Source organism: Amblyomma maculatum, chromosome 9 (assembly GCF_055883805.1).
Source record: "Amblyomma maculatum isolate TAMU_Amacu chromosome 9, ASM5588380v1, whole genome shotgun sequence".
Classification (NCBI taxonomy): domain Eukaryota; kingdom Metazoa; phylum Arthropoda; class Arachnida; order Ixodida; family Ixodidae; genus Amblyomma; species Amblyomma maculatum.
Window position 1 is genome coordinate 98,486,063 of NC_139352.1, and position 25,818 is coordinate 98,511,880.

The 25,818-nt window shown below is 46.2% G+C and overlaps 1 protein-coding gene and 1 non-coding gene across 2 annotated transcripts in view; one reads left to right on the plus strand and one right to left on the minus strand.

The window, feature by feature from the left end:
- Nucleotides 1-25,818, minus strand: part of LOC146179921 (uncharacterized) — a 71,616-nt gene that overhangs the window by 5,693 nt on the left and 40,105 nt on the right. The gene's annotated exons all lie outside the window — the stretch shown is intronic.
- TRNAS-UGA (transfer RNA serine (anticodon UGA)) lies at nucleotides 10,495-10,567 on the plus strand. Its single transcript has one exon. It is a non-coding gene; the product is annotated as a tRNA-Ser (tRNA).

The window sequence follows — 25,818 nt, forward strand, 5'->3', positions numbered from 1 at the left end:
GCCGGAAAAGCGAGGAGGGTAGTCTGCTTCAAATGAGTCGTAGCCGCGGCGTTCATTCTGGAGCCTGTGACGACAGAAGCGGGAAATATGGCCTCGGTACCTGCAGTAATAACAAACAGGGCGGGCTGGGTGCCAGTTGGGGTAGTATGTCGGCGCTGCGGCAGGTGGTGCCAATGCAGCGACATGAGCAGTGGTAGGCGCCGGTGGCGTAGGCGCTCCAACTGCAGGCGGCAAGGACGTGACCTGGGCGTACGTTGGCACCTGACAGATGGTAGGAGCGACCAATGTTGGGGGGCATAGGTCATTGAGGCCAGCTCTTCTTTGGCAATGCTACGCAGGCCGGCACTTGAAGGATGTGGCTCAGATGCAGGGCGGCACAAATTACCTTGAGCCGAGAGCTCTTCACGAATTAATCAGCGAATAAGCGTACGGAGGTCAGCGTCGGCAGTGAAACCAAATGAAGTGGGATCAGGCTGCAGGCGTATTGACTGTAGTTCGTCAAGCCGTTGACAAGTCGATATTGTGGTAGGGTTCTGCACGGCCAGGGCGTTATAGGCGAGTGGCCCGATACCTTTAAGGTCGTGCCGAATCCGCTCGGCCTCTGGCATGGTGCCATTTATGCGCCGACAAAGTGCAAGAACATCTTCTATATAAGAGGTATAGGTCTCATTGGACCGCTGAAGTCGGGCTTCTAGCTTCTTCTTGGCGGATTCCGTGCGAACAGTAGGAGCGCAGAAAATCTGGCGTAACGTTTGTTTAAAGGTAGCTCAGTCCGGAATCGTCGATTCATGATTTAGGAACCACGTTTTGGCCACATCCGTCAAATAAAAGGACACAATAATTAGTTCAAGAGAATCGTCCCACCGGTTAAAAGCACTGACCCGGTCGTAGCTGTCGAGCCAGTCATCAGCGTCGTCGCCGCGGAGACCGGCGAACATCTGCGGGTCGCGCTGACGGCTACTGACAGTCAAAGTGGCAAGGGGAGCTGGAGTCGAGTTGGTAGAAGCCGGAATAGCGGAGTGGCCCTCTTGAGTCATGACGATAGTGGTCGGGGTCAAACGGTGGCCAGAACGAAGCTCTAGGTGGATGCAGGTGACGAAGCAGCGGGGAAATCAAGGCGCACCTCCACCACGTGTAAGGTAACGCGAATGTCGGATTTGGGGGATCAGGCTTCATTGCAGACCTGAAGCGTTGGTCGCACACTGCAGCCAAACACACTCTGCGATGACGATGGGTATCTACAAGAGGGAGCAGGATGAAGATGAAGCAGCACTTCAGCCGTGTGGAAGATGAAGCGCCACACAGTGCTCACAATATATATATATTGTTCCCACCATCGGCACGTTATTTTTTCTTCTACTTTGCGCTTAATTATCCCTCCCCTAAACAGATTACATTAATAATTTCTGTGATTATCAAAGTAAACATTAAAAAAAAATACATAAAGTGCCATCCCCAACGTTTTCCTTGGCCTCGCCGACTGTTGGCTTCTTTCATTCATGTATTATAACGAGCACCCTCATTTCCCCTTAATTGATCTGCTTGTAGCTTACAGGGGTCTCGGTTCTGGCAGTCTTGAAGCCATAGGTAGCGTAAGAGGGTTCTAGAACAGCTTTCGCCCTCGCTCTTGATCACGTTCTACGTGACGCTGGCAGTAACAAAAAGGACGTTCCACGTCCGCCGCTGAGGATGAGGGTGGCGCTGGTGAACACTCTCAAGGTTCGTATACAGATAAACATAAATACCCAAGCAAGTAGCAGGGGGGACAGCGGCCGATGTAGCTCAGTTGGAAGAGCACCGGACGCGATATTCGGAGGTCGTGGGTTCGGTTCCTACCATCGGCACGTTGTTTTTTCTTCTACTTTGTGTTTAATTATCTTTCCCCTCAACAGATTACATTAATAATTTCTGTGATTATCCAAGTAAACATTAAAAAAAATACATAAAGTGCCATCCCCAACGCTTTCCTTGGCCTCGCCGACTGTTGGCTTCTTTCATTCATGTATTATAACTTGCACCCTCATTTCCCCTTAATTGATCTGCTTGTAGCTTACGCGGGTCTCGGTTCTGGCAGTCTTGAAGCCATAGGTAGCGTAAGAGGGTTCTAGCACAGCTTTCGCCCTCGCTCTTGATCACGTTCTACGTGACGCTGGGGGTAACAAAAAGGACGTTCCACGTCCGCCGCTGAGGATGAGGGTGGCGCTGGTGAACACTCTCAAGGTTCGTATACAGATAAACATAAATACCCAAGCAAGTAGCAGGGGGGACAGCGGCCGATGTAGCTCAGTTGGAAGAGCACCGGACGCGATACTCGGAGGTCGTGGGTTCGGTTCCCACCATCGGCACGTTGTTTTTTCTTCTACTTTGTGTTTAATTATCTTTCCCCTAAACAGATTACATTAATAATTTCTGTGATTATCCAAGAAAACATTAAAAAAAAATACATAAAGTGCCATCCCCAACGCTTTCCTTGGCCTCGCCGACTGTTGGCTTCTTTCATTCATGTATTATAACGAGCACCCTCATTTCCCCTTAATTGATCTGCTTGTAGCTTACGGGGGTCTCGGTTCTGGCAGTCTTGAAGCCATAGGTAGCGTGAGAGGGTTCTAGCACAGCTTTCGCCCTCGCTCTTGATCACGTTCTACGTGACGCTGGCGGTAACAAGAAGGACGTTCCACGTCCGCCGCTGAGGATGAGGGTGGCGCTGGTGAACACTCTCAAGGTTCGTATACAGATAAACATAAATACCCAAGCAAGTAGCAGGGGGGACAGCGGCCGATGTAGCTCAATTGGAAGAGCACCGGACGCGATATTCGGAGGCCGTGGGTTCGGTTCCCACCATCGGCACGTTGTTTTTTCTTCTACTTTGTGTTTAATTATCTTTCCCCTAAACAGATTACATTAATAATTTCTGTGATTATCCAAGTAAACATTAAAAAAAAAATACATAAAGTGCCATCCCCAACGCTTTCCTTGGGCTCGCCGACTGTTGGCTTCTTTCATTCATGTATTATAACTTGCACCCTCATTTCCCCTTAATTGATCTGCTTGTAGCTTACGGGGGTCTCGGTTCTGGCAGTCTTGAAGCCATAGGTAGCGTGAGAGGGTTCTAGCACAGCTTTCGCCCTCGCTCTTGATCACGTTCTACGTGACGCTGGCGGTAACAAAAAGGACGTTCCACGTCCGCCGCTGAGGATGAGGGTGGCGCTGGTGAACACTCTCAAGGTTCGTATACAGATAAACATAAATACCCAAGCAAGTAGCAGGGGGGACAGCGGCCGATGTAGCTCAATTGGAAGAGCACCGGACGCGATATTCGGAGGTCGTGGGTTCGGTTCCCACCATCGGCACGTTGTTTTTTCTTCTTTAACAGGAGCTGTTGGCGGGCTAGTTGGAGAATGTCAACTGTAGTCATGGTGAAATGCGCAACAAAAACACGACACAAAAGTAAGAGGAACACGTATCACGGGACGTGTTCCGTGATACGTCCCGTGATACGTGTTCCTCTTACTTTTGTGTCGTGTTTGTTGCGCATTTCACCATGACTACAGTAGTTTTTTCTTCTACTTTGTGTTTAATTATCTTTCCCCTAAACAGATTACATTAATAATTTCTGTGATTATCCAAGTAAACATTAAAAAAAATACATAAAGTGCCATCCCCAACGCTTTCCTTGGCCTCGCCGACTGTTGGCTTCTTTCATTCATGTATTATAACTTGCACCCTCATTTCCCCGTAATTGATCTGCTTGTAGCTTACGGGGGTCTCGGTTCTGGCAGTCTTGAAGCCATAGGTAGCGTAAGAGGGTTCTAGCACAGCTTTCGCCCTCGCTCTTGATCACGTTCTACGTGACGCTGGCGGTAACAAAAAGGACGTTCCACGTCCGCCGCTGAGGATGAGGGTGGCGCTGGTGAACACTCTCAAGGTTCGTATACAGATAAACATAAATACCCAAGCAAGTAGCAGGGGGGACAGCGGCCGATGTAGCTCAGTTGGAAGAGCACCGGACGCGATATTCGGAGGTCGTGGGTTCGGTTCCCACCATCGGCACGTTGTTTTTTCTTCTACTTTGTGTTTAATTATCTTTCCCCTAAACAGATTACATTAATAATTTCTGTGATTATCCAAGTAAACATTAAAAAAATACATAAAGTGCCATCCCCAACGCTTTCCTTGGCCTCGCCGACTGTTGGCTTCTTTCATTCATGTATTATAACTTGCACCCTCATTTCCCCTTAATTGATCTGCTTGTAGCTTACGGGGGTCTCGGTTCTGGCAGTCTTGAAGCCATAGGTAGCGTAAGAGGGTTCTAGCACAGCTTTCGCCCTCGCTCTTGATCACGTTCTACGTGACGCTGGCGGTAACAAAATGGACGTTCCACGTCCGCCGCTGAGGATGAGGGTGGCGCTGGTGAACATTCTCAAGGTTCGTATACAGATAAACATAAATACCCAAGCAAGTAGCAGGAGGGACAGCGGCCGATGTAGCTCAGTTGGAAGAGCACCGGACGCGATATTCGGAAGTCGTGGGTTCGGTTCCCACCATCGGCACGTTGTTTTTTCTTCTACTTTGTGTTTAATTATCTTTCCCCTAAACAGATTACATTAATAATTTCTGTGATTATCCAAGTAAACATTAAAAAAAAATACATAAAGTGCCATCCCCAACGCTTTCCTTGGCCTCGCCGACTGTTGGCTTCTTTCATTCATGTATTATAACGAGCACCCTCATTTCCCCTTAATTGATCTGCTTGTAGCTTACGGGGGTCTCGGTTCTGGCTGTCTTGAAGCCATAGGTAGCGTAAGAGGGTTCTAGCACAGCTTTCGCCCTCGCTCTTGATCACGTTCTACGTGACGCTGGCGGTAACAAAAAGGACGTTCCACGTCCGCCGCTGAGGATGAGGGAGGCGCTGGTGAACACTCTCAAGGTTCGTATACAGATAAACATAAATACCCAAGCAAGTAGCAGGGGGGACAGCGGCCGATGTAGCTCAGTTGGAAGAGCACCGGACGCGATATTCGGAGGTCGTGGGTTCGGTTCCCACCATCGGCAGGTTGTTTTTTCTTCTTCTTTGTGTTTAATTATCTTTCCCCTAAACAGATTACATTAATAATTTCTGTGATTATCCAAGTAAACATTAAAAAAAAATACATAAAGTGCCATCCCCAACGCTTTCCTTGGCCTCGCCGACTGTTGGCTTCTTTCATTCATGTATTATAACGAGCACCCTCATTTCCCCTTAATTGATCTGCTTGTAGCTTACGGGGGTCTCGGTTCTGGCAGTCTTGAAGCCATAGGTAGCGTAAGAGGGTTCTAGCACAGCTTTCGCCCTCGCTCTTGATCACGTTCTACGTGACGCTGGCGGTAACAAAAAGGACGTTCCACGTCCGCCGCTGAGGATGAGGGTGGCGCTGGTGAACACTCTCAAGGTTCGTATACAGATAAACATAAATACCCAAGCAAGTAGCAGGGGGGACAGCGGCCGATGTAGCTCAGTTGGAAGAGCACCGGACGCGATATTCGGAGGTCGTGGGTTCGGTTCCCACTATCGGCACGTTGTTTTTTCTTCTACTTTGTGTTTAATTATCTTTCCCCTAAACAGATTACATTAATAATTTCTGTGATTATCCAAGTAAACATTAAAAAAAATACATAAAGTGCCATCCCCAACGCTTTCCTTGGCATCGCCGACTGTTGGCTTCTTTCATTCATCTATTATAACGAGCACCCTCATTTCCCCTTAATTGATCTGCTTGTAGCTTACGGGGGTCTCGGTTCTGGCAGTCTTGAAGCCATAAGTAGCGTAAGAGGGTTCTAGCACAGCTTTCGCCCTCGCTCTTGATCACGTTCTACGTGACGCTGGCGGTAACAAAAAGGACGTTCCACGTCCGCCGCTGAGGATGAGGGTGGCGCTGGTGAACACTCTCAAGGTTCGTATACAAATAAACATAAATACCCAAGCAAGTAGCAGGGGGGACAGCGGCCGATGTAGCTCAGTTGGAAGAGCACCGGACGCGATATTCGGAGGTCGTGGATTCGGTTCCCACCATCGGCACGTTGTTTTTTCTTCTACTTTGTGTTTAATTATCTTTCCCCTAAACAGATTACATTATAATTTCTGTGATTATCCAAGTAAACATTAAAAAAAATACATAAAGTGCCATCCCCAACGCTTTCCTTGGCCTCGCCGATTGTTGGCTTCTTTCATTCATGTATTATAACTTGCACCCTCATTTCCCCTTAATTGATCTGCTTGTAGCTTACGGGGGTCTCGGTTCTGGCAGTCTTGAAGCCATAGGTAGCGTAAGAGGGTTCTAGCACAGCTTTCGCCCTCGCTCTTGATCACGTTCTACGTGACGCTGGCGGTAACAAAATGGACGTTCCACGTCCGCCGCTGAGGATGAGGGTGGCGCTGGTGAACACTCTCAAGGTTCGTATACAGATAAACATAAATACCCAAGCAAGTAGCAGGAGGGACAGCGGCCGATGTAGCTCAGTTGGAAGAGCACCGGACGCGTATTCGGAAGTCGTGGGTTCGGTTCCCACCATCGGCACGTTGTTTTTTCTTCTACTTTGTGTTTAATTATCTTTCCCCTAAACAGATTACATTAATAATTTCTGTGATTATCCAAGTAAACATTAAAAAAAAATACATAAAGTGCCATCCCCAATGCTTTCCTTGGCCTCGCCGATTGTTGGCTTCTTTCATTCATGTATTATAACGAGCACCCTCATTTCCCCTTAATTGATCTGCTTGTAGCTTACGGGGGTCTCGGTTCTGGCAGTCTTGAAGCCATAGGTAGCGTAAGAGGGTTCTAGCACAGCTTTCGCCCTCGCTCTTGATCACGTTCTACGTGACGCTGGCGGTAACAAAAAGAACGTTCCACGTCCGCCGCTGAGGATGAGGGTGGCGCTGGTGAACACTCTCAAGGTTCGTATACAGATAAACATAAATACCCAAGCAAGTAGCAGGAGAGACAGCGGCCGATGTAGCTCAGTTGGAAGAGCACCGGACGCGATATTCGGAGGTCGTGGGTTCGGTTCCCACCATTGGCACGTTGTTTTTTCTTCTACTTTGTGTTTAATTATCTTTCCCCTAAACAGATTACATTAATAATTTCTTTGATTATCCAAGTAAACATTAAAAAAAATACATAAAGTGCCATCCCCAACGCTTTCCTTGGCCTCGCCGACTGTTGGCTTCTTTCATTCATGTATTATAACGAGCACCCTCATTTCCCCTTAATTAATCTGCTTGTAGCTTACGGGGGTCTCGGTTCTGGCAGTCTTGAAGCCATAGGTAGCGTAAGAGGGTTCTAGCACAGCTTTCGCCCTCGCTCTTGATCACGTTCTACGTGACGCTGGCGGTAACAAAATGGACGTTCCACGTCCGCCGCTGAGGATGAGGGTGGCGCTGGTGAACACTCTCAAGGTTCGTATACAGATAAACATAAATACCCAAGCAAGTAGCAGGAGGGACAGCGGCCGATGTAGCTCAGTTGGAAGAGCACCGGATGCGATATTCGGAAGTCGTGGGTTCGGTTCCCACCATCGGCACGTTGTTTTTTCTTCTACTTTGTGTTTAATTATCTTTCCCCTAAACAGATTACATTATAATTTCTGTGATTATCCAAGTAAACATTAAAAAAAAATACATAAAGTGCCATCCCCAATGCTTTCCTTGGCCTCGCCGATTGTTGGCTTCTTTCATTCATGTATTATAACTTGCACCCTCATTTCCCCTTAATTGATCTGCTTGTAGCTTACGGGGGTCTCGGTTCTGGCAGTCTTGAAGCCATAGGTAGCGTAAGAGGGTTCTAGCACAGCTTTCGCCCTCGCTCTTGATCACGTTCTACGTGACGCTGGCGGTAACAAAATGGACGTTCCACGTCCGCCGCTGAGGATGAGGGTGGCGCTGGTGAACACTCTCAAGGTTCGTATACAGATAAACATAAATACCCAAGCAAGTAGCAGGAGGGACAGCGGCCGATGTAGCTCAGTTGGAAGAGCACCGGACGCGATATTCGGAAGTCGTGGGTTCGGTTCCCACCATCGGCACGTTGTTTTTTCTTCTACTTTGTGTTTAATTATCTTTCCCCTAAACAGATTACATTAATAATTTCTGTGATTATCCAAGTAAACATTAAAAAAAAATACATAAAGTGCCATCCCCAACGCTTTCCTTGGCCTCGCCGATTGTTGGCTTCTTTCATTCATGTATTATAACGAGCACCCTCATTTCCCCTTAATTGATCTGCTTGTAGCTTACGGGGGTCTCGGTTCTGGCAGTCTTGAAGCCATAGGTAGCGTAAGAGGGTTCTAGCACAGCTTTCGCCCTCGCTCTTGATCACGTTCTACGTGACGCTGGCGGTAACAAAAAGAACGTTCCACGTCCGCCGCTGAGGATGAGGGTGGCGCTGGTGAACACTCTCAAGGTTCGTATACAGATAAACATAAATACCCAAGCAAGTAGCAGGAGAGACAGCGGCCGATGTAGCTCAGTTGGAAGAGCACCGGACGCGATATTCGGAGGTCGTGGGTTCGGTTCCCACCATTGGCACGTTGTTTTTTCTTCTACTTTGTGTTTAATTATCTTTCCCCTAAACAGATTACATTAATAATTTCTTTGATTATCCAAGTAAACATTAAAAAAAATACATAAAGTGCCATCCCCAACGCTTTCCTTGGCCTCGCCGACTGTTGGCTTCTTTCATTCATGTATTATAACGAGCACCCTCATTTCCCCTTAATTAATCTGCTTGTAGCTTACGGGGGTCTCGGTTCTGGCAGTCTTGAAGCCATAGGTAGCGTAAGAGGGTTCTAGCACAGCTTTCGCCCTCGCTCTTGATCACGTTCTACGTGACGCTGGCGGTAACAAAATGGACGTTCCACGTCCGCCGCTGAGGATGAGGGTGGCGCTGGTGAACACTCTCAAGGTTCGTATACAGATAAACATAAATACCCAAGCAAGTAGCAGGAGGGACAGCGGCCGATGTAGCTCAGTTGGAAGAGCACCGGATGCGATATTCGGAAGTCGTGGGTTCGGTTCCCACCATCGGCACGTTGTTTTTTCTTCTACTTTGTGTTTAATTATCTTTCCCCTAAACAGATTACATTAATAATTTCTGTGATTATCCAAGTAAACATTAAAAAAAAATACATAAAGTGCCATCCCCAACGCTTTCCTTGGCCTCGCCGACTGTTGGCTTCTTTCATTCATGTATTATAACGAGCACCCTCATTTCCCCTTAATTGATCTGCTTGTAGCTTACGGGGGTCTCGGTTCTGGCTGTCTTGAAGCCATAGGTAGCGTAAGAGGGTTCTAGCACAGCTTTCGCCCTCGCTCTTGATCACGTTCTACGTGACGCTGGCGGTAACAAAAAGGACGTTCCACGTCCGCCGCTGAGGATGAGGGTGGCGCTGGTGAACACTCTCAAGGTTCGTATACAGATAAACATAAATACCCAAGCAAGTAGCAGGAGGGACAGCGGCCGATGTAGCTCAGTTGGAAGAGCACCGGACGCGATATTCGGAAGTCGTGGGTTCGGTTCCCACCATCGGCACGTTGTTTTTTCTTCTACTTTGTGTTTAATTATCTTTCCCCTAAACAGATTACATTAATAATTTCTGTGATTATCCAAGTAAACATTAAAAAAAAAATACATAAAGTGCCATCCCCAACGCTTTCCTTGGCCTCGCCGATTGTTGGCTTCTTTCATTCATGTATTATAACGAGCACCCTCATTTCCCCTTAATTGATCTGCTTGTAGCTTACGGGGGTCTCGGTTCTGGCAGTCTTGAAGCCATAGGTAGCGTAAGAGGGTTCTAGCACAGCTTTCGCCCTCGCTCTTGATCACGTTCTACGTGACGCTGGCGGTAACAAAAAGAACGTTCCACGTCCGCCGCTGAGGATGAGGGTGGCGCTGGTGAACACTCTCAAGGTTCGTATACAGATAAACATAAATACCCAAGCAAGTAGCAGGAGAGACAGCGGCCGATGTAGCTCAGTTGGAAGAGCACCGGACGCGATATTCGGAGGTCGTGGGTTCGGTTCCCACCATTGGCACGTTGTTTTTTCTTCTACTTTGTGTTTAATTATCTTTCCCCTAAACAGATTACATTAATAATTTCTTTGATTATCCAAGTAAACATTAAAAAAAATACATAAAGTGCCATCCCCAACGCTTTCCTTGGCCTCGCCGACTGTTGGCTTCTTTCATTCATGTCTTATAACGAGCACCCTCATTTCCCCTTAATTGATCTGCTTGTAGCTTACGGGGGTCTCGGTTCTGGCAGTCTTGAAGCCATAGGTAGCGTAAGAGGGTTCTAGCACAGCTTTCGCCCTCGCTCTTGATCACGTTCTACGTGACGCTGGCGGTAACAAAATGGACGTTCCACGTCCGCCGCTGAGGATGAGGGTGGCGCTGGTGAACACTCTCAAGGTTCGTATACAGATAAACATAAATACCCAAGCAAGTAGCAGGAGGGACAGCGGCCGATGTAGCTCAGTTGGAAGAGCACCGGACGTGATATTCGGAAGTCGTGGGTTCGGTTCCCACCATCGGCACGTTGTTTTTTCTTCTACTTTGTGTTTAATTATCTTTCCCCTAAACAGATTACATTAATAATTTCTGTGATTATCCAAGTAAACATTAAAAAAAAATACATAAAGTGCCATCCCCAACGCTTTCCTTGGCCTCGCCGACTGTTGGCTTCTTTCATTCATGTATTATAACGAGCACCCTCATTTCCCCTTAATTGATCTGCTTGTAGCTTACGGGGGTCTCGGTTCTGGCTGTCTTGAAGCCATAGGTAGCGTAAGAGGGTTCTAGCACAGCTTTCGCCCTCGCTCTTGATCACGTTCTACGTGACGCTGGCGGTAACAAAAAGGACGTTCCACGTCCGCCGCTGAGGATGAGGGTGGCGCTGGTGAACACTCTCAAGGTTCGTATACAGATAAACATAAATACCCAAGCAAGTAGCAGGGGGGACAGCGGCCGATGTAGCTCAGTTGGAAGAGCACCGGACGCGATATTCGGAGGTCGTGGGTTCGGTTCCCACCATCGGCACGTTGTTTTTTCTTCTACTTTGTGTTTAATTATCTTTCCCCTAAACAGATTACATTAATAATTTCTGTGATTATCCAAGTAAACATTAAAAAAAAATACATAAAGTGCCATCCCCAACGCTTTCCTTGGCCTCGCCGACTGTTGGCTTCTTTCATTCATGTATTATAACGAGCACCCTCATTTCCCCTTAATTGATCTGCTTGTAGCTTACGGGGGTCTCGGTTCTGGCAGTCTTGAAGCCATAGGTAGCGTAAGAGGGTTCTAGCACAGCTTTCGCCCTCGCTCTTGATCACGTTCTACGTGACGCTGGCGGTAACAAAAAGGACGTTCCACGTCCGCCGCTGAGGATGAGGGTGGCGCTGGTGAACACTCTCAAGGTTCGTATACAGATAAACATAAATACCCAAGCAAGTAGCAGGGGGGACAGCGGCCGATGTAGCTCAGTTGGAAGAGCACCGGACGCGATATTCGGAGGTCGTGGGTTCGGTTCCCACTATCGGCACGTTGTTTTTTCTTCTACTTTGTGTTTAATTATCTTTCCCCTAAACAGATTACATTAATAATTTCTGTGATTATCCAAGTAAACATTAAAAAAAATACATAAAGTGCCATCCCCAACGCTTTCCTTGGCATCGCCGACTGTTGGCTTCTTTCATTCATCTATTATAACGAGCACCCTCATTTCCCCTTAATTGATCTGCTTGTAGCTTACGGGGGTCTCGGTTCTGGCAGTCTTGAAGCCATAGGTAGCGTAAGAGGGTTCTAGCACAGCTTTCGCCCTCGCTCTTGATCACGTTCTACGGGACGCTGGCGGTAACAAAAAGGACGTTCCACGTCCGCCGCTGAGGATGAGGGTGGCGCTGGTGAACACTCTCAAGGTTCGTATACAAATAAACATAAATACCCAAGCAAGTAGCAGGGGGGACAGCGGCCGATGTAGCTCAGTTGGAAGAGCACCGGACGCGATATTCGGAGGTCGTGGATTCGGTTCCCACCATCGGCACGTTGTTTTTTCTTCTACTTTGTGTTTAATTATCTTTCCCCTAAACAGATTACATTATAATTTCTGTTATCCAAGTAAACATTAAAAAAAATACATAAAGTGCCATCCCCAACGCTTTCCTTGGCCTCGCCGATTGTTGGCTTCTTTCATTCATGTATTATAACGAGCACCCTCATTTCCCCTTAATTGATCTGCTTGTAGCTTACGGGGGTCTCGGTTCTGGCAGTCTTGAAGCCATAGGTAGCGTAAGAGGGTTCTAGCACAGCTTTCGCCCTCGCTCTTGATCACGTTCTACGTGACGCTGGCGGTAACAAAAAGAACGTTCCACGTCCGCCGCTGAGGATGAGGGTGGCGCTGGTGAACACTCTCAAGGTTCGTATACAGATAAACATAAATACCCAAGCAAGTAGCAGGAGAGACAGCGGCCGATGTAGCTCAGTTGGAAGAGCACCGGACGCGATATTCGGAGGTCGTGGGTTCGGTTCCCACCATTGGCACGTTGTTTTTTCTTCTACTTTGTGTTTAATTATCTTTCCCCTAAACAGATTACATTAATAATTTCTTTGATTATCCAAGTAAACATTAAAAAAAATACATAAAGTGCCATCCCCAACGCTTTCCTTGGCCTCGCCGACTGTTGGCTTCTTTCATTCATGTATTATAACGAGCACCCTCATTTCCCCTTAATTGATCTGCTTGTAGCTTACGGGGGTCTCGGTTCTGGCAGTCTTGAAGCCATAGGTAGCGTAAGAGGGTTCTAGCACAGCTTTCGCCATCGCTCTTCATCACGTTCTACGTGACGCTGGCGGTAACAAAAACGACGTTCCACGTCCGCCGCTGAGGATGAGGGTGGCGCTGGTGAACACTCTCAAGGTTCGTATACAGATAAACATAAATACCCAAGCAAGTAGCAGGGGGGACAGCGGCCGATGTAGCTCAGTTGGAAGAGCACCGGACGCGATATTCGGAAGTCGTGGGTTCGGTTCCCACCATCGGCACGTTGTTTTTTCTTCTACTTTGTGTTTAATTATCTTTCCCCTAAACAGATTACATTAATAATTTCTGTGATTATCCAAGTAAACATTAAAAAAATACATAAAGTGCCATCCCCAACGCTTTCATGGCCTCGCCGACTGTTGGCTTCTTTCAGTCATGTATTATAACGAGCACCCTCATTTCCCCTTAATTGATCTGCTCGTAGCTTGCGGGGGTCTCGGTTCTGGCAGTCTTGAAGCCATAGGTAGCGTAAGAGGGTTCTAGCACAGCTTTCGCCCTCGCTCTTGATCACGTTCTACGTGACGCTGGCGGTAACAAAAAGGACGTTCCACGTCCGCCGCTGAGGATGAGGGTGGCGCTGGTGAACACTCTCAAGGTTCGTATACAGATAAACATAAATACCCAAGCAAGTAGCAGGGGGGACAGCGGCCGATGTAGCTCAGTTGGAAGAGCACCGGACGCGATATTCGGAGGTCGTGGGTTCGGTTCCCACCATCGGCACGTTGTTTTTTCTTCTACTTTGTGTTTAATTATCTTTCCCCTAAACAGATTACATTAATAATTTCTGTGATTATCCAATTAAACATTAAAAAAATACATAAAATGCCATCCCCAACGCTTTCCTTAGCCTCGCCGACTGTTGGCTTCTTTCATTCATGTATTATAACGAGCACCCTCATTTCCCCTTAATTGATCTGCTTGTAGCTTACGGGGGTCTCGGTTCTGGCAGTCTTGAAGCCATAGGTAGCGTAAGAGGGTTCTAGCACAGCTTTCGCCCTCGCTCTTGATCACGTGCTACGTGACGCTGGCGGTAACAAAAAGGACGTTCCACGTCCGCCGCTGAGGATGAGGGTGGCGCTGGTGAACACTCTCAAGGTTCGTATACAGATAAACATAAATACCCAAGCAAGTAGCAGGGGGGACAGCGGCCGATGTAGCTCAGTTGGAAGAGCACCGGACGCGATATTCGGAGGTCGTGGGTTCGGTTCCCACCATTGGCACGTTGTTTTTTCTTCTACTTTGTGTTTAATTATCTTTCCCCTAAACAGATTACATTAATAATTTCTTTGATTATCCAAGTAAACATTAAAAAAATACATAAAGTGCCATCCCCAACGCTTTCCTTGGCCTCGCCGACTGTTGGCTTCTTTCATTCATGTATTATAACGAGCACCCTCATTTCCCCTTAATTGATCTGCTTGTAGCTTACGGGGGTCTCGGTTCTGGCAGTCTTGAAGCCATAGGTAGCGTAAGAGGGTTCTAGCACAGCTTTCGCCCTCGCTCTTGATCACGTTCTACGTGACGCTGGCGGTAACAAAATGGACGTTCCACGTCCGCCGCTGAGGATGAGGGTGGCGCTGGTGAACACTCTCAAGGTTCGTATACAGATAAACATAAATACCCAAGCAAGTAGCAGGAGGGACAGCGGCCGATGTAGCTCAGTTGGAAGAGCACCGGACGCGATATTCGGAAGTCGTGGGTTCGGTTCCCACCATCGGCACGTTGTTTTTTCTTCTACTTTGTGTTTAATTATCTTTCCCCTAAACAGATTACATTAATAATTTCTGTGATTATCCAAGTAAACATAAAAAAAAATACATAAAGTGCCATCCCCAACGCTTTCCTTGGCCTCGCCGACTGTTGGCTTCTTTCATTCATGTATTATAACGAGCACCCTCATTTCCCCTTAATTGATCTGCTTGTAGCTTACGGGGGTCTCGGTTCTGGCTGTCTTGAAGCCATAGGTAGCGTAAGAGGGTTCTAGCACAGCTTTCGCCCTCGCTCTTGATCACGTTCTACGTGATGCTGGCGGTAACAAAAAGGACGTTCCACGTCCGCCGCTGAGGATGAGGGTGGCGCTGGTGAACACTCTCAAGGTTCGTGTACAGATAAACATAAGTACCCAAGCAAGTAGCAGGGGGGACAGCGGCCGATGTAGCTCAGTTGGAAGAGCACCGGACGCGATATTCGGAGGTCGTGGGTTCGGTTCCCACCATCGGCACGTTGTTTTTTCTTCTACTTTGTGTTTAATTATCTTTCCCCTAAACAGATTACATTAATAATTTCTGTGATTATCCAAGTAAACATTAAAAAAAAAATACATAAAGTGCCATCCCCAACGCTTTCCTTGGCCTCGCCGACTGTTGGCTTCTTTCATTCATGTATTATAACGAGCACCCTCATTTCCCCTTAATTGATCTGCTTGTAGCTTACGGGGGTCTCGGTTCTGGCAGTCTTGAAGCCATAGGTAGCGTAAGAGGGTTCTAGCACAGCTTTCGCCCTCGCTCTTGATCACGTTCTACGTGACGCTGGCGGTAACAAAAAGGACGTTCCACGTCCGCCGCTGAGGATGAGGGTGGCGCTGGTGAACACTCTCAAGGTTCGTATACAGATAAACATAAATACCCAAGCAAGTAGCAGGGGGGACAGCGGCCGATGTAGCTCAGTTGGAAGAGCACCGGACGCGATATTCGGAGGTCGTGGGTTCGGTTCCCACTATCGGCACGTTGTTTTTTCTTCTACTTTGTGTTTAATTATCTTTCCCCTAAACAGATTACATTAATAATTTCTGTGATTATCCAAGTAAACATTAAAAAAAATACATAAAGTGCCATCCCCAACGCTTTCCTTGGCATCGCCGACTGTTGGCTTCTTTCATTCATCTATTATAACGAGCACCCTCATTTCCCCTTAATTGATCTGCTTGTAGCTTACGGGGGTCTCGGTTCTGGCAGTCTTGAAGCCATAGGTAGCGTAAGAGGGTTCTAGCAAGGCTTTCGCCCTCGCTCTTGATCACGTTCTATGGGACGCTGGCGGTAACAAAAAGGACGTTCCACGTCCGCCGCTGAGGATGAGGGTGGCGCTGGTGAACACTCTCAAGGTTCGTATACAAATAAACATAAATACCCAAGCAAGTAGCAGGGGGGACAGCGGCCGATGTAGCTCAGTTGGAAGAGCACCGGACGCGATATTCGGAGGTCGTGGATTCGGTTCCCACCATCGGCAGGTTGTTTTTTCTTCTACTTTGTGTTTAATTATCTTTCCCCTAAACAGATTACATTATAATTTCTGTTATCCAAGTAAACATTAAAAAAAAATACATAAAGTGCCATCCCCAACGCTTTCCTTGGCCTCGCCGATTGTTGGCTTCTTTCATTCATGTATTATAACGAGCACCCTCATTTCCCCTTAATTGATCTGCTTGTAGCTTACGGGGGTCTCGGTTCTGGCAGTCTTGAAGCCATAGGTAGCGTAAGAGGGTTCTAGCACAGCTTTCGCCCTCGCTCTTGATCACGTTCTACGTGACGCTGGCGGTAACAAAAAGAACGTTCCACGTCCGCCGCTGAGGATGAGGGTGGCGCTGGTGAACACTCTCAAGGTTCGTATACAGATAAACATAAATACCCAAGCAAGTAGCAGGAGAGACAGCGGCCGATGTAGCTCAGTTGGAAGAGCACCGGACGCGATATTCGGAGGTCGTGGGTTCGGTTCCCACCATTGGCACGTTGTTTTTTCTTCTACTTTGTGTTTAATTATCTTTCCCCTAAACAGATTACATTAATAATTTCTTTGATTATCCAAGTAAACATTAAAAAAAATACATAAAGTGCCATCCCCAACGCTTTCCTTGGCCTCGCCGACTGTTGGCTTCTTTCATTCATGTATTATAACGAGCACCCTCATTTCCCCTTAATTGATCTGCTTGTAGCTTACGGGGGTCTCGGTTCTGGCAGTCTTGAAGCCATAGGTAGCGTAAGAGGGTTCTAGCACAGCTTTCGCCATCGCTCTTGATCACGTTCTACGTGACGCTGGCGGTAACAAAAACGACGTTCCACGTCCGCCGCTGAGGATGAGGGTGGCGCTGGTGAACACTCTCAAGGTTCGTATACAGATAAACATAAATACCCAAGCAAGTAGCAGGGGGGACAGCGGCCGATGTAGCTCAGTTGGAAGAGCACCGGACGCGATATTCGGAAGTCGTGGGTTCGGTTCCCACCATCGGCACGTTGTTTTTTCTTCTACTTTGTGTTTAATTATCTTTCCCCTAAACAGATTACATTAATAATTTCTGTGATTATCCAAGTAAACATTAAAAAAAATACATAAAGTGCCATCCCCAACGCTTTCATGGCCTCGCCGACTATTGGCTTCTTTCAGTCATGTATTATAACGAGCACCCTCATTTCCCCTTAATTGATCTGCTCGTAGCTTGCGGGGGTCTCGGTTCTGGCAGTCTTGAAGCCATAGGTAGCGTAAGAGGGTTCTAGCACAGCTTTCGCCCTCGCTCTTGATCACGTTCTACGTGACGCTGGCGGTAACAAAAAGGACGTTCCACGTCCGCCGCTGAGGATGAGGGTGGCGCTGGTGAACACTCTCAAGGTTCGTATACAGATAAACATAAATACCCAAGCAAGTAGCAGGGGGGACAGCGGCCGATGTAGCTCAGTTGGAAGAGCACCGGACGCGATATTCGGAGGTCGTGGGTTCGGTTCCCACCATCGGCACGTTGTTTTTTCTTCTACTTTGTGTTTAATTATCTTTCCCCTAAACAGATTACATTAATAATTTCTGTGATTATCCAATTAAACATTAAAAAAATACATAAAATGCCATCCCCAACGCTTTCCTTAGCCTCGCCGACTGTTGGCTTCTTTCATTCATGTATTATAACGAGCACCCTCATTTCCCCTTAATTGATCTGCTTGTAGCTTACGGGGGTCTCGGTTCTGGCAGTCTTGAAGCCATAGGTAGCGTAAGAGGGTTCTAGCACAGCTTTCGCCCTCGCTCTTGATCACGTGCTACGTGACGCTGGCGGTAACAAAAAGGACGTTCCACGTCCGCCGCTGAGGATGAGGGTGGCGCTGGTGAACACTCTCAAGGTTCGTATACAGATAAACATAAATACCCAAGCAAGTAGCAGGGGGGACAGCGGCCGATGTAGCTCAGTTGGAAGAGCACCGGACGCGATATTCGGAGGTCGTGGGTTCGGTTCCCACCATCGGCACGTTGTTTTTTTTTCTTCTACTTTGTGTTTAATTATCTTTCCCCTAAACAGATTACATTAATAATTTCTGTGATTATCCAAGTAAACATTATAAAAAATACACATAAAGTGCAATCCCCAACGCTTTCCTTGGCATCGCCGACTGTTGGCTTCTTTCATTCATCTATTATAACGAGCACCCTCATTTCCCCTTAATTGATCTGCTTGTAGCTTACGGGGGTCTCGGTTCTGGCAGTCTTGAAGCCATAGGTAGCGTAAGAGGGTTCTAGCACAGCTTTCGCCCTCGCTCTTGATCACGTTCTACGTGACGCTGGCGGTAACAAAAAGGACGTTCCACGTCCGCCGCTGAGGATGAGGGTGGCGCTGGTGAACACTCTCAAGGTTCGTATACAAATAAACATAAATACCCAAGCAAGTAGCAGGGGGGACAGCGGCCGATGTAGCTCAGTTGGAAGAGCACCGGACGCGATATTCGGAGGTCGTGGATTCGGTTCCCACCATCGGCACGTTGTTTTTTCTTCTACTTTGTGTTTAATTATATTTCCCCTAAACAGATTACATTATAATTTCTGTTATCCAAGTAAACATTAAAAAAAAATACATAAAGTGCCATCCCCAACGCTTTCCTTGGCCTCGCCGATTGTTGGCTTCTTTCATTCATGTATTATAACGAGCACCCTCATTTCCCCTTAATTGATCTGCTTGTAGCTTACGGGGGTCTCGGTTCTGGCAGTCTTGAAGCCATAGGTAGCGTAAGAGGGTTCTAGCACAGCTTTCGCCCTCGCTCTTGATCACGTTCTACGTGACGCTGGCGGTAACAAAAAGAACGTTCCACGTCCGCCGCTGAGGATGAGGGTGGCGCTGGTGAACACTCTCAAGGTTCGTATACAGATAAACATAAATACCCAAGCAAGTAGCAGGAGAGACAGCGGCCGATGTAGCTCAGTTGGAAGAGCACCGGACGCGATATTCGGAGGTCGTGGGTTCGGTTCCCACCATTGGCACGTTGTTTTTTCTTCTACTTTGTGTTTAATTATCTTTCCCCTAAACAGATTACATTAATAATTTCTTTGATTATCCAAGTAAACATTAAAAAAAATACATAAAGTGCCATCCCCAACGCTTTCCTTGGCCTCGCCGACTGTTGGCTTCTTTCATTCATGTATTATAACGAGCACCCTCATTTCCCCTTAATTGATCTGCTTGTAGCTTACGGGGGTCTCGGTTCTGGCAGTCTTGAAGCCATAGGTAGCGTAAGAGGGTTCTAGCACAGCTTTCGCCATCGCTCTTGATCACGTTCTACGTGACGCTGGCGGTAACAAAAACGACGTTCCACGTCCGCCGCTGAGGATGAGGGTGGCGCTGGTGAACACTCTCAAGGTTCGTATACAGATAAACATAAATACCCAAGCAAGTAGCAGGGGGGACAGCGGCCGATGTAGCTCAGTTGGAAGAGCACCGGACGCGATATTCGGAAGTCGTGGGTTCGGTTCCCACCATCGGCACGTTGTTTTTTCTTCTACTTTGTGTTTAATTATCTTTCCCCTAAACAGATTACATTAATAATTTCTGTGATTATCCAAGTAAACATTAAAAAAAATACATAAAGTGCCATCCCCAACGCTTTCATGGCCTCGCCGACTGTTGGCTTCTTTCAGTCATGTATTATAACGAGCACCCTCATTTCCCCTTAATTGATCTGCTTGTAGCTTGCGGGGGTCTCGGTTCTGGCAGTCTTGAAGCCATAGGTAGCGTAAGAGGGTTCTAGCACAGCTTTCGCCCTCGCTCTTGATCACGTTCTACGTGACGCTGGCGGTAACAAAAAGGACGTTCCACGTCCGCCGCTGAGGATGAGGGTGGCGCTGGTGAACACTCTCAAGGTTCGTATACAGATAAACATAAATACCCAAGCAAGTAGCAGGGGGGACAGCGGCCGATGTAGCTCAGTTGGAAGAGCACCGGACGCGATATTCGGAGGTCGTGGGTTCGGTTCCCACCATCGGCACGTTGTTTTTTCTTCTACTTTGTGTTTAATTATCTTTCCCCTAAACAGATTACATTAATAATTTCTGTGATTATCCAAGTAAACATTAAAAAAATACATAAAATGCCATCCCCAACGCTTTCCTTAGCCTCGCCGACTGTTGGCTTCTTTCATTCATGTATTATAACGAGCACCCTCATTTCCCCTTAATTGATCTGCTTGTAGCTTACGGGGGTCTCGGTTCTGGCAGTCTTGAAGCCATAGGTAGCGTAAGAGGGTTCTAGCACAGCTTTCGCCCTCGCTCTTGATCACGTGCTACGTGACGCTGGCGGTAACAAAAAGGACGTTCCACGTCCGCCGCTGAGGATGAGGGTGGCGCTGGTGAACACTCTCAAGGTTCGTATACAGATAAACATAAATACCCAAGCAAGTAGCAGGGGGGACAGCGGCCGATGTAGCTCAGTTGGAAGAGCACCGGACGCGATATTCGGAGGTCGTGGGTTCGGTTCCCACCATCGGCACGTTGTTTTTTTTTCTTCTACTTTGTGTTTAATTATCTTTCCCCTAAACAGATTACATTAATAATTTCTGTGATTATCCAAGTAAACATTATAAAAAATATACATAAAGTGCAATCCCCAACGCTTTCCTTGGCCTCGCCGACTGTTGGCTTCTTTCATTCATATATATATATATATATATATATATATATATATATATATATATATATATATATATCGATTCTCTATACTGATAATAGCTGAACGGCGCTTTGCTGATTTCTGCTCTATAAGGGGTGTTTTATATATATATGTATTTTTTCGGGCAAGAAGAATAGAGAGAAGGGCGTCCAAGCTAGAATCCCCACAATACCTATTTACGAGATACCTGGTGAGCGGCAGTATTCTTTCAGTGGCGCCACAATAAATTGATCTTGAAAATACTAAAACAAGAAGAGCAGCGAGTTCAATCCTCTATCACTCCTCTTGATCCCCTGCAGCCAATCATTGCTGAGAGCTCTTGCCACTATCGATAATGTAAAGTCGGGAAAATTTTTCAACTTTCTTGGTAGAAGCTTATACGTAGCTCCCGTGACTGAGTGAATAAAAACTATAAACTGAAAGAGCTAAGTGGAGGCTGTGGCTGATGTCCAGACCACACAGGTCTCGGACCGCACAGATAACATTCAACGGCCTTGACGTGCTTCGTCCGCCGCTGGCCTTAACTGAAGAAAGTGCTCTTCTTTACCCATTTTGCTGCGTTATTTCAAGTAGCTTAGCCCACAAAATATGCTTGCCTTTGTATGGTAGGCAATATTTAACGATGACTGAACGGCGAAACGATAAAAAAAAAGAGCTTTGAGTCGCTACTTAATGCTCCTTACAGGACACCGTTCCAAGTTTAATTTGTACGGACGAAATAATTGTTACATTTATGTGGCACACCGAAAACCTTTTCAAAAAGTTTCCGCGTGGCTATTGGCCGGCTTGTAGACCTATTGGGGATGTTTTTACAATAACGAAGACTGATGGGTGAGTTGGTACAACATTCTAGGAAAACGCAGAGCACCAGCACGAACATAGCGCTGTGTCGTACATCCCTTTTTTCTCTGTGTTCGTGCTGGTGTGCTGTTTTTCCCTTCAAGTATCACTCAGAAGTCCTATAAGCCAAGTGAATCATTACACAAGACTTCTTTTAAAGGTCACTGCGAAAATGAACTCGCAACGGCAGGGATGCAAATAAGTTTCCATACCACAAAGCATTCGTGTTGGGTGACGCAATTTCAGTTTACGTTTTTTGTTTGAAGTTTGCTACTTCTAATTTTCTTTAAGACTGGATATAGACAGTTAGAATCTATCCAATAAACTTGTGTTCGCCAGTTGAACGCTGCATTCAAATCTCCGCTTCTGAAAATACAATCGTTATTTTGACATTAACATCAGTAATGAATAAAGTTGTGCCACATGTATCTTAAATTTTACACATCTTGTCTAGCTGCATATTGTAACAAAGCCTATAACCTTCACTATTGTTGAAGCCAGTTTTGGGATCAAAATGCTAAATTTTGACTGGTATGCACGACGGCAACCGTCAGGGAACCCTGTGACACTGCATTTTACTACAACCAAATAGTAGACTTCAAACGATGAAAAAAAAAAAATAATGCTTTATTTTTGTCCGAAACCTGCACTCATCACTCCATCTAAAAAACCTCTTAGCTAGCCTTAACCTCAATTCGATTACATCGTCCACCAGTATTCATCATCAGAAGCCTTCAAGACCAGTGCGCGTAGCAAAACGTCTCTGGAAAAATCATATTTAAACCATCTGTGACGTTCTCATTGTGCAAAAGCGATAAGTTTGAAGTGAAATGAACAACAGTGATGATAAAGCAGATTGTCTTTATCACATGCATTAGCGTGCCATCACACCCGCATCATTAGCATGCCGATGGATGTTTTTTTTTTTTTCTCCTCTAACAGTGATGCCGATAATCATAACGAATTAAAATAAAATGCATTTCCCCAGTACTAATCGAATCAACCGAAGGATTGGGCTGTAAGGACCCTTATATTGTACCCTGCCTTTCAATTCCTATTATTCCTTATATGCCGCTAACTTGGATGTTGTGCTACAAAAAAAATATATATTTTTTCATTTTCTTGTTACAACTTTCATAGCCATCGCTAGTAAAGTGTCTATCAAGGAAAATTAGCGGTCAGTGGGGAAAACGTTTTAGCCTGCTTATATGCAATTAATCAACTTTCTTCTGCAAATAGTTTTTCTCTGCACCTACTGACTTAAGGCTAGACCTAGTTCGTTACCATGCAGCGGGGAGATAGAAAGCACGGCCATTATGATGGTTGTTCACCCAGCTTTACTACAGTGAGTAAATCTCTACCAACGCATGCAAATTTACCCAGCCACATGTGAGAGATTTCTAAACACAAAAAATATTCTTGCATTCTGTCTCTGCTTTCCAGAGATAATAATTCTACATAAAAGTGTTTTTGTGTTTACATCCAAGTGAATGTGGCTTCATACGTTATAAATTCCCATGCATGACCTTATACAAAAAAAGGTCGTCGATGACTCGGGCAACGATCGTCCCAAAATCAACAACGGAGCATCAATATCCATTGCGCAAATAAACGGCGATTGTCAACGCTGTCTTCATTATTCATGGAATCTTGAGTGTAACTTGGAAATATTGCCAGCCTGCATATTAGCCCGCAACCAACATAGACAAAATTATTCAACCGAATCGCGTCATTTTACAAAGCAAGAAATACCATCTCGAAAGCATCCTGTACATAAGTTAGCTTCTAACAAACAGTCAGCCTGAGTTCTGACTGACTGGTGAGCATCGTTTTAGTGACAGTTATTGGGGGAAACGTTCTACCCGTGACGAAGGACGAGGTCAAGAAGGCACTAGAAACTATGAAAAGGGGGAAATCAGCTGGAGAGGATCAGATAACTACAGATTTGCTAAAGGACGGGGGGATATCGTGCTAGAAAAACTGGCCACCCTGTATACGCAGTGCCTGATGTCATCGACGGTACCGGAAGCATGGAAGAATGCAAACATTATCCTCATTCACAAGAAAGGGGACTCTAAGGACCTTAAAAATTACAGACCAATCAGCTTACTGTCTGTTACGTATAAGGTATTTACTAAGGTAATCGCTAACAGAATCAGAACAACCTTAGACTGCAATCAAGCAAAGGATCAAGCAGGATTTCGGAAACGGTACTCTACTATCGATCATATCCATACCATCAATCAGGTGATAGAAAAATGCTCGGAATATAACCAGCCCCTATACATAGCATTCATTGATTACGAAAAAGCATTTGACTCAGTTGAAACCTCGGCGGTGATGCAGGCATTGCGAAATCAGGGGGCAGACGAGCCGTACGTGAAAGTGCTGGAAGATATATATAGTGGCTGCACAGCAACCATAGTTCTGCATAAAGAAAGCCACAAAATTCCCATAAAGAAAGGTGTTAGGCAAGGAGACACAATCTCCCCAGTACTATTCACAGCTTGTTTAGAGGAAGTACTCAGAGACTTGGAATGGGAGCAGTTAGGGATAAGGGTAGATGGAGAATACCTCAGTAATCTGCGATTTGCTGATGACATTACCTTGCTAAGCAACTCGGGAGATGAACTGCAAATAATGATTGATGATCTAGACAGGAAAAGTAGAAAGGTAGGCTTGAAAATCAATATGCAGAAGACTAAGGTAATGTTGAACAGCCTTGGGAAGGAACAGGAGTTTACATTAGGTAGCGAAATACTGGAAGTAGTAGGCGAATATATCTACTTAGGACAGGTAGTAACCGCAGATCCGGACCATGAAAAGGAAATAACAAGAAGAATAAGATTGGGATGGAGCGCATTTGGCAATCACTCGCAGATTATGACTAGCAGCTTACCGGTATCACTCAAGAGGAAAGTATACAACAGTTGCATCTTGCCTGTACTCACCTATGGGGCTGAAACGTGGAGGCTAACCAAGAGAGTTCTACTTAAGTTGAGGACAGCCCAGAGGGCTATGGAACGAAAAATGGTAGGGGTAACATTAAGAGATAGAAAGCGTGCAGAGTGGGTCAGAGAAATAACTCAAGTTAACGACATTCTAGTGGAAATTAAGAAGAATAAATGGACATGGGCAGGACATGTAGTGCGAAGGGAGGATAACCGATGGTCGCTGAGGGTAACAAACTGGATTCCAAGGGAAGGAAAGCGTAGCAGGGGGCGGCAGAAAGTTAGGTGGGCGGATGAGATTAAGAAGTTCGCAGGGGTCAAGTGGATGCAGCTAGCACAGAACCGGGTTAAGTGGAGAAATATGGGAGAGGCCTTCGCCCTGCAGTGGGTATAATCAGGCTGATGATGATGATGATGATGATGATGATGATTGGGGGAAAAACACCTCACCAGGCTACCTCAACAGGTGCAGGACTTTCTGCTGCGGTTATCGCCACTGAAATTACGAGTGACAAAGCCTCCAGCAACTTCGTCTTTGATGGCCACAGAGCAATCTTTTATTGCTCGTAAGCTTCTCTTTTCGGTAGGTCTCGTGAACAGTTAGACGAGAAACCAGATTTGCTAATCGAGCTACCATAAAGAAAACTCTCAATATTGTCTAAACACGGCAGCCAGGTACACAGCAGTGCCGCAGTCGACCAGCGCAGGAGGAGGCCACGATATCTGTCACTCATGTTGGAGATTATCTTTGATTTCTAAGTTAAATAATAGATGCAATCGGTATCGTCTTCGTCAAGTCACGCTTGACTCCAGCGCCTAAAATTATATGTAGCAATGTGCCTGCTTGGAATTGAGACTGCAGCGTCATTTGATCATGATTTCGTGATTTCAAACACGATTACGTTTTAATAACCGCGTTCAAAATACTCACACATGGTGTCCAATACTGAATGACGAGGAAGTCCATAAGGTAGGCTAGGAAAACATTACTGTGTTATTCGATCTCGGAAGCTATGGCCCGCTAGTAGCTTTCACATTTGATGCATTAAATATACAACCATAACAGTGCATTTACCTATACCAAAATGTAGTTATACGATTACTACGACCTCAAAATTGATAAGCCATCTTCATCTTGCGCACACCTAGTGGAGATCAGCATAACGTCCTATAAAGTATCGCGCTACCACCGCTAGTTGTTCAGAGATTAGCACGGTTATTTCATTTGTATAAAATTTGCGCAATTTTTTCATACTCCAATGCGTTTCT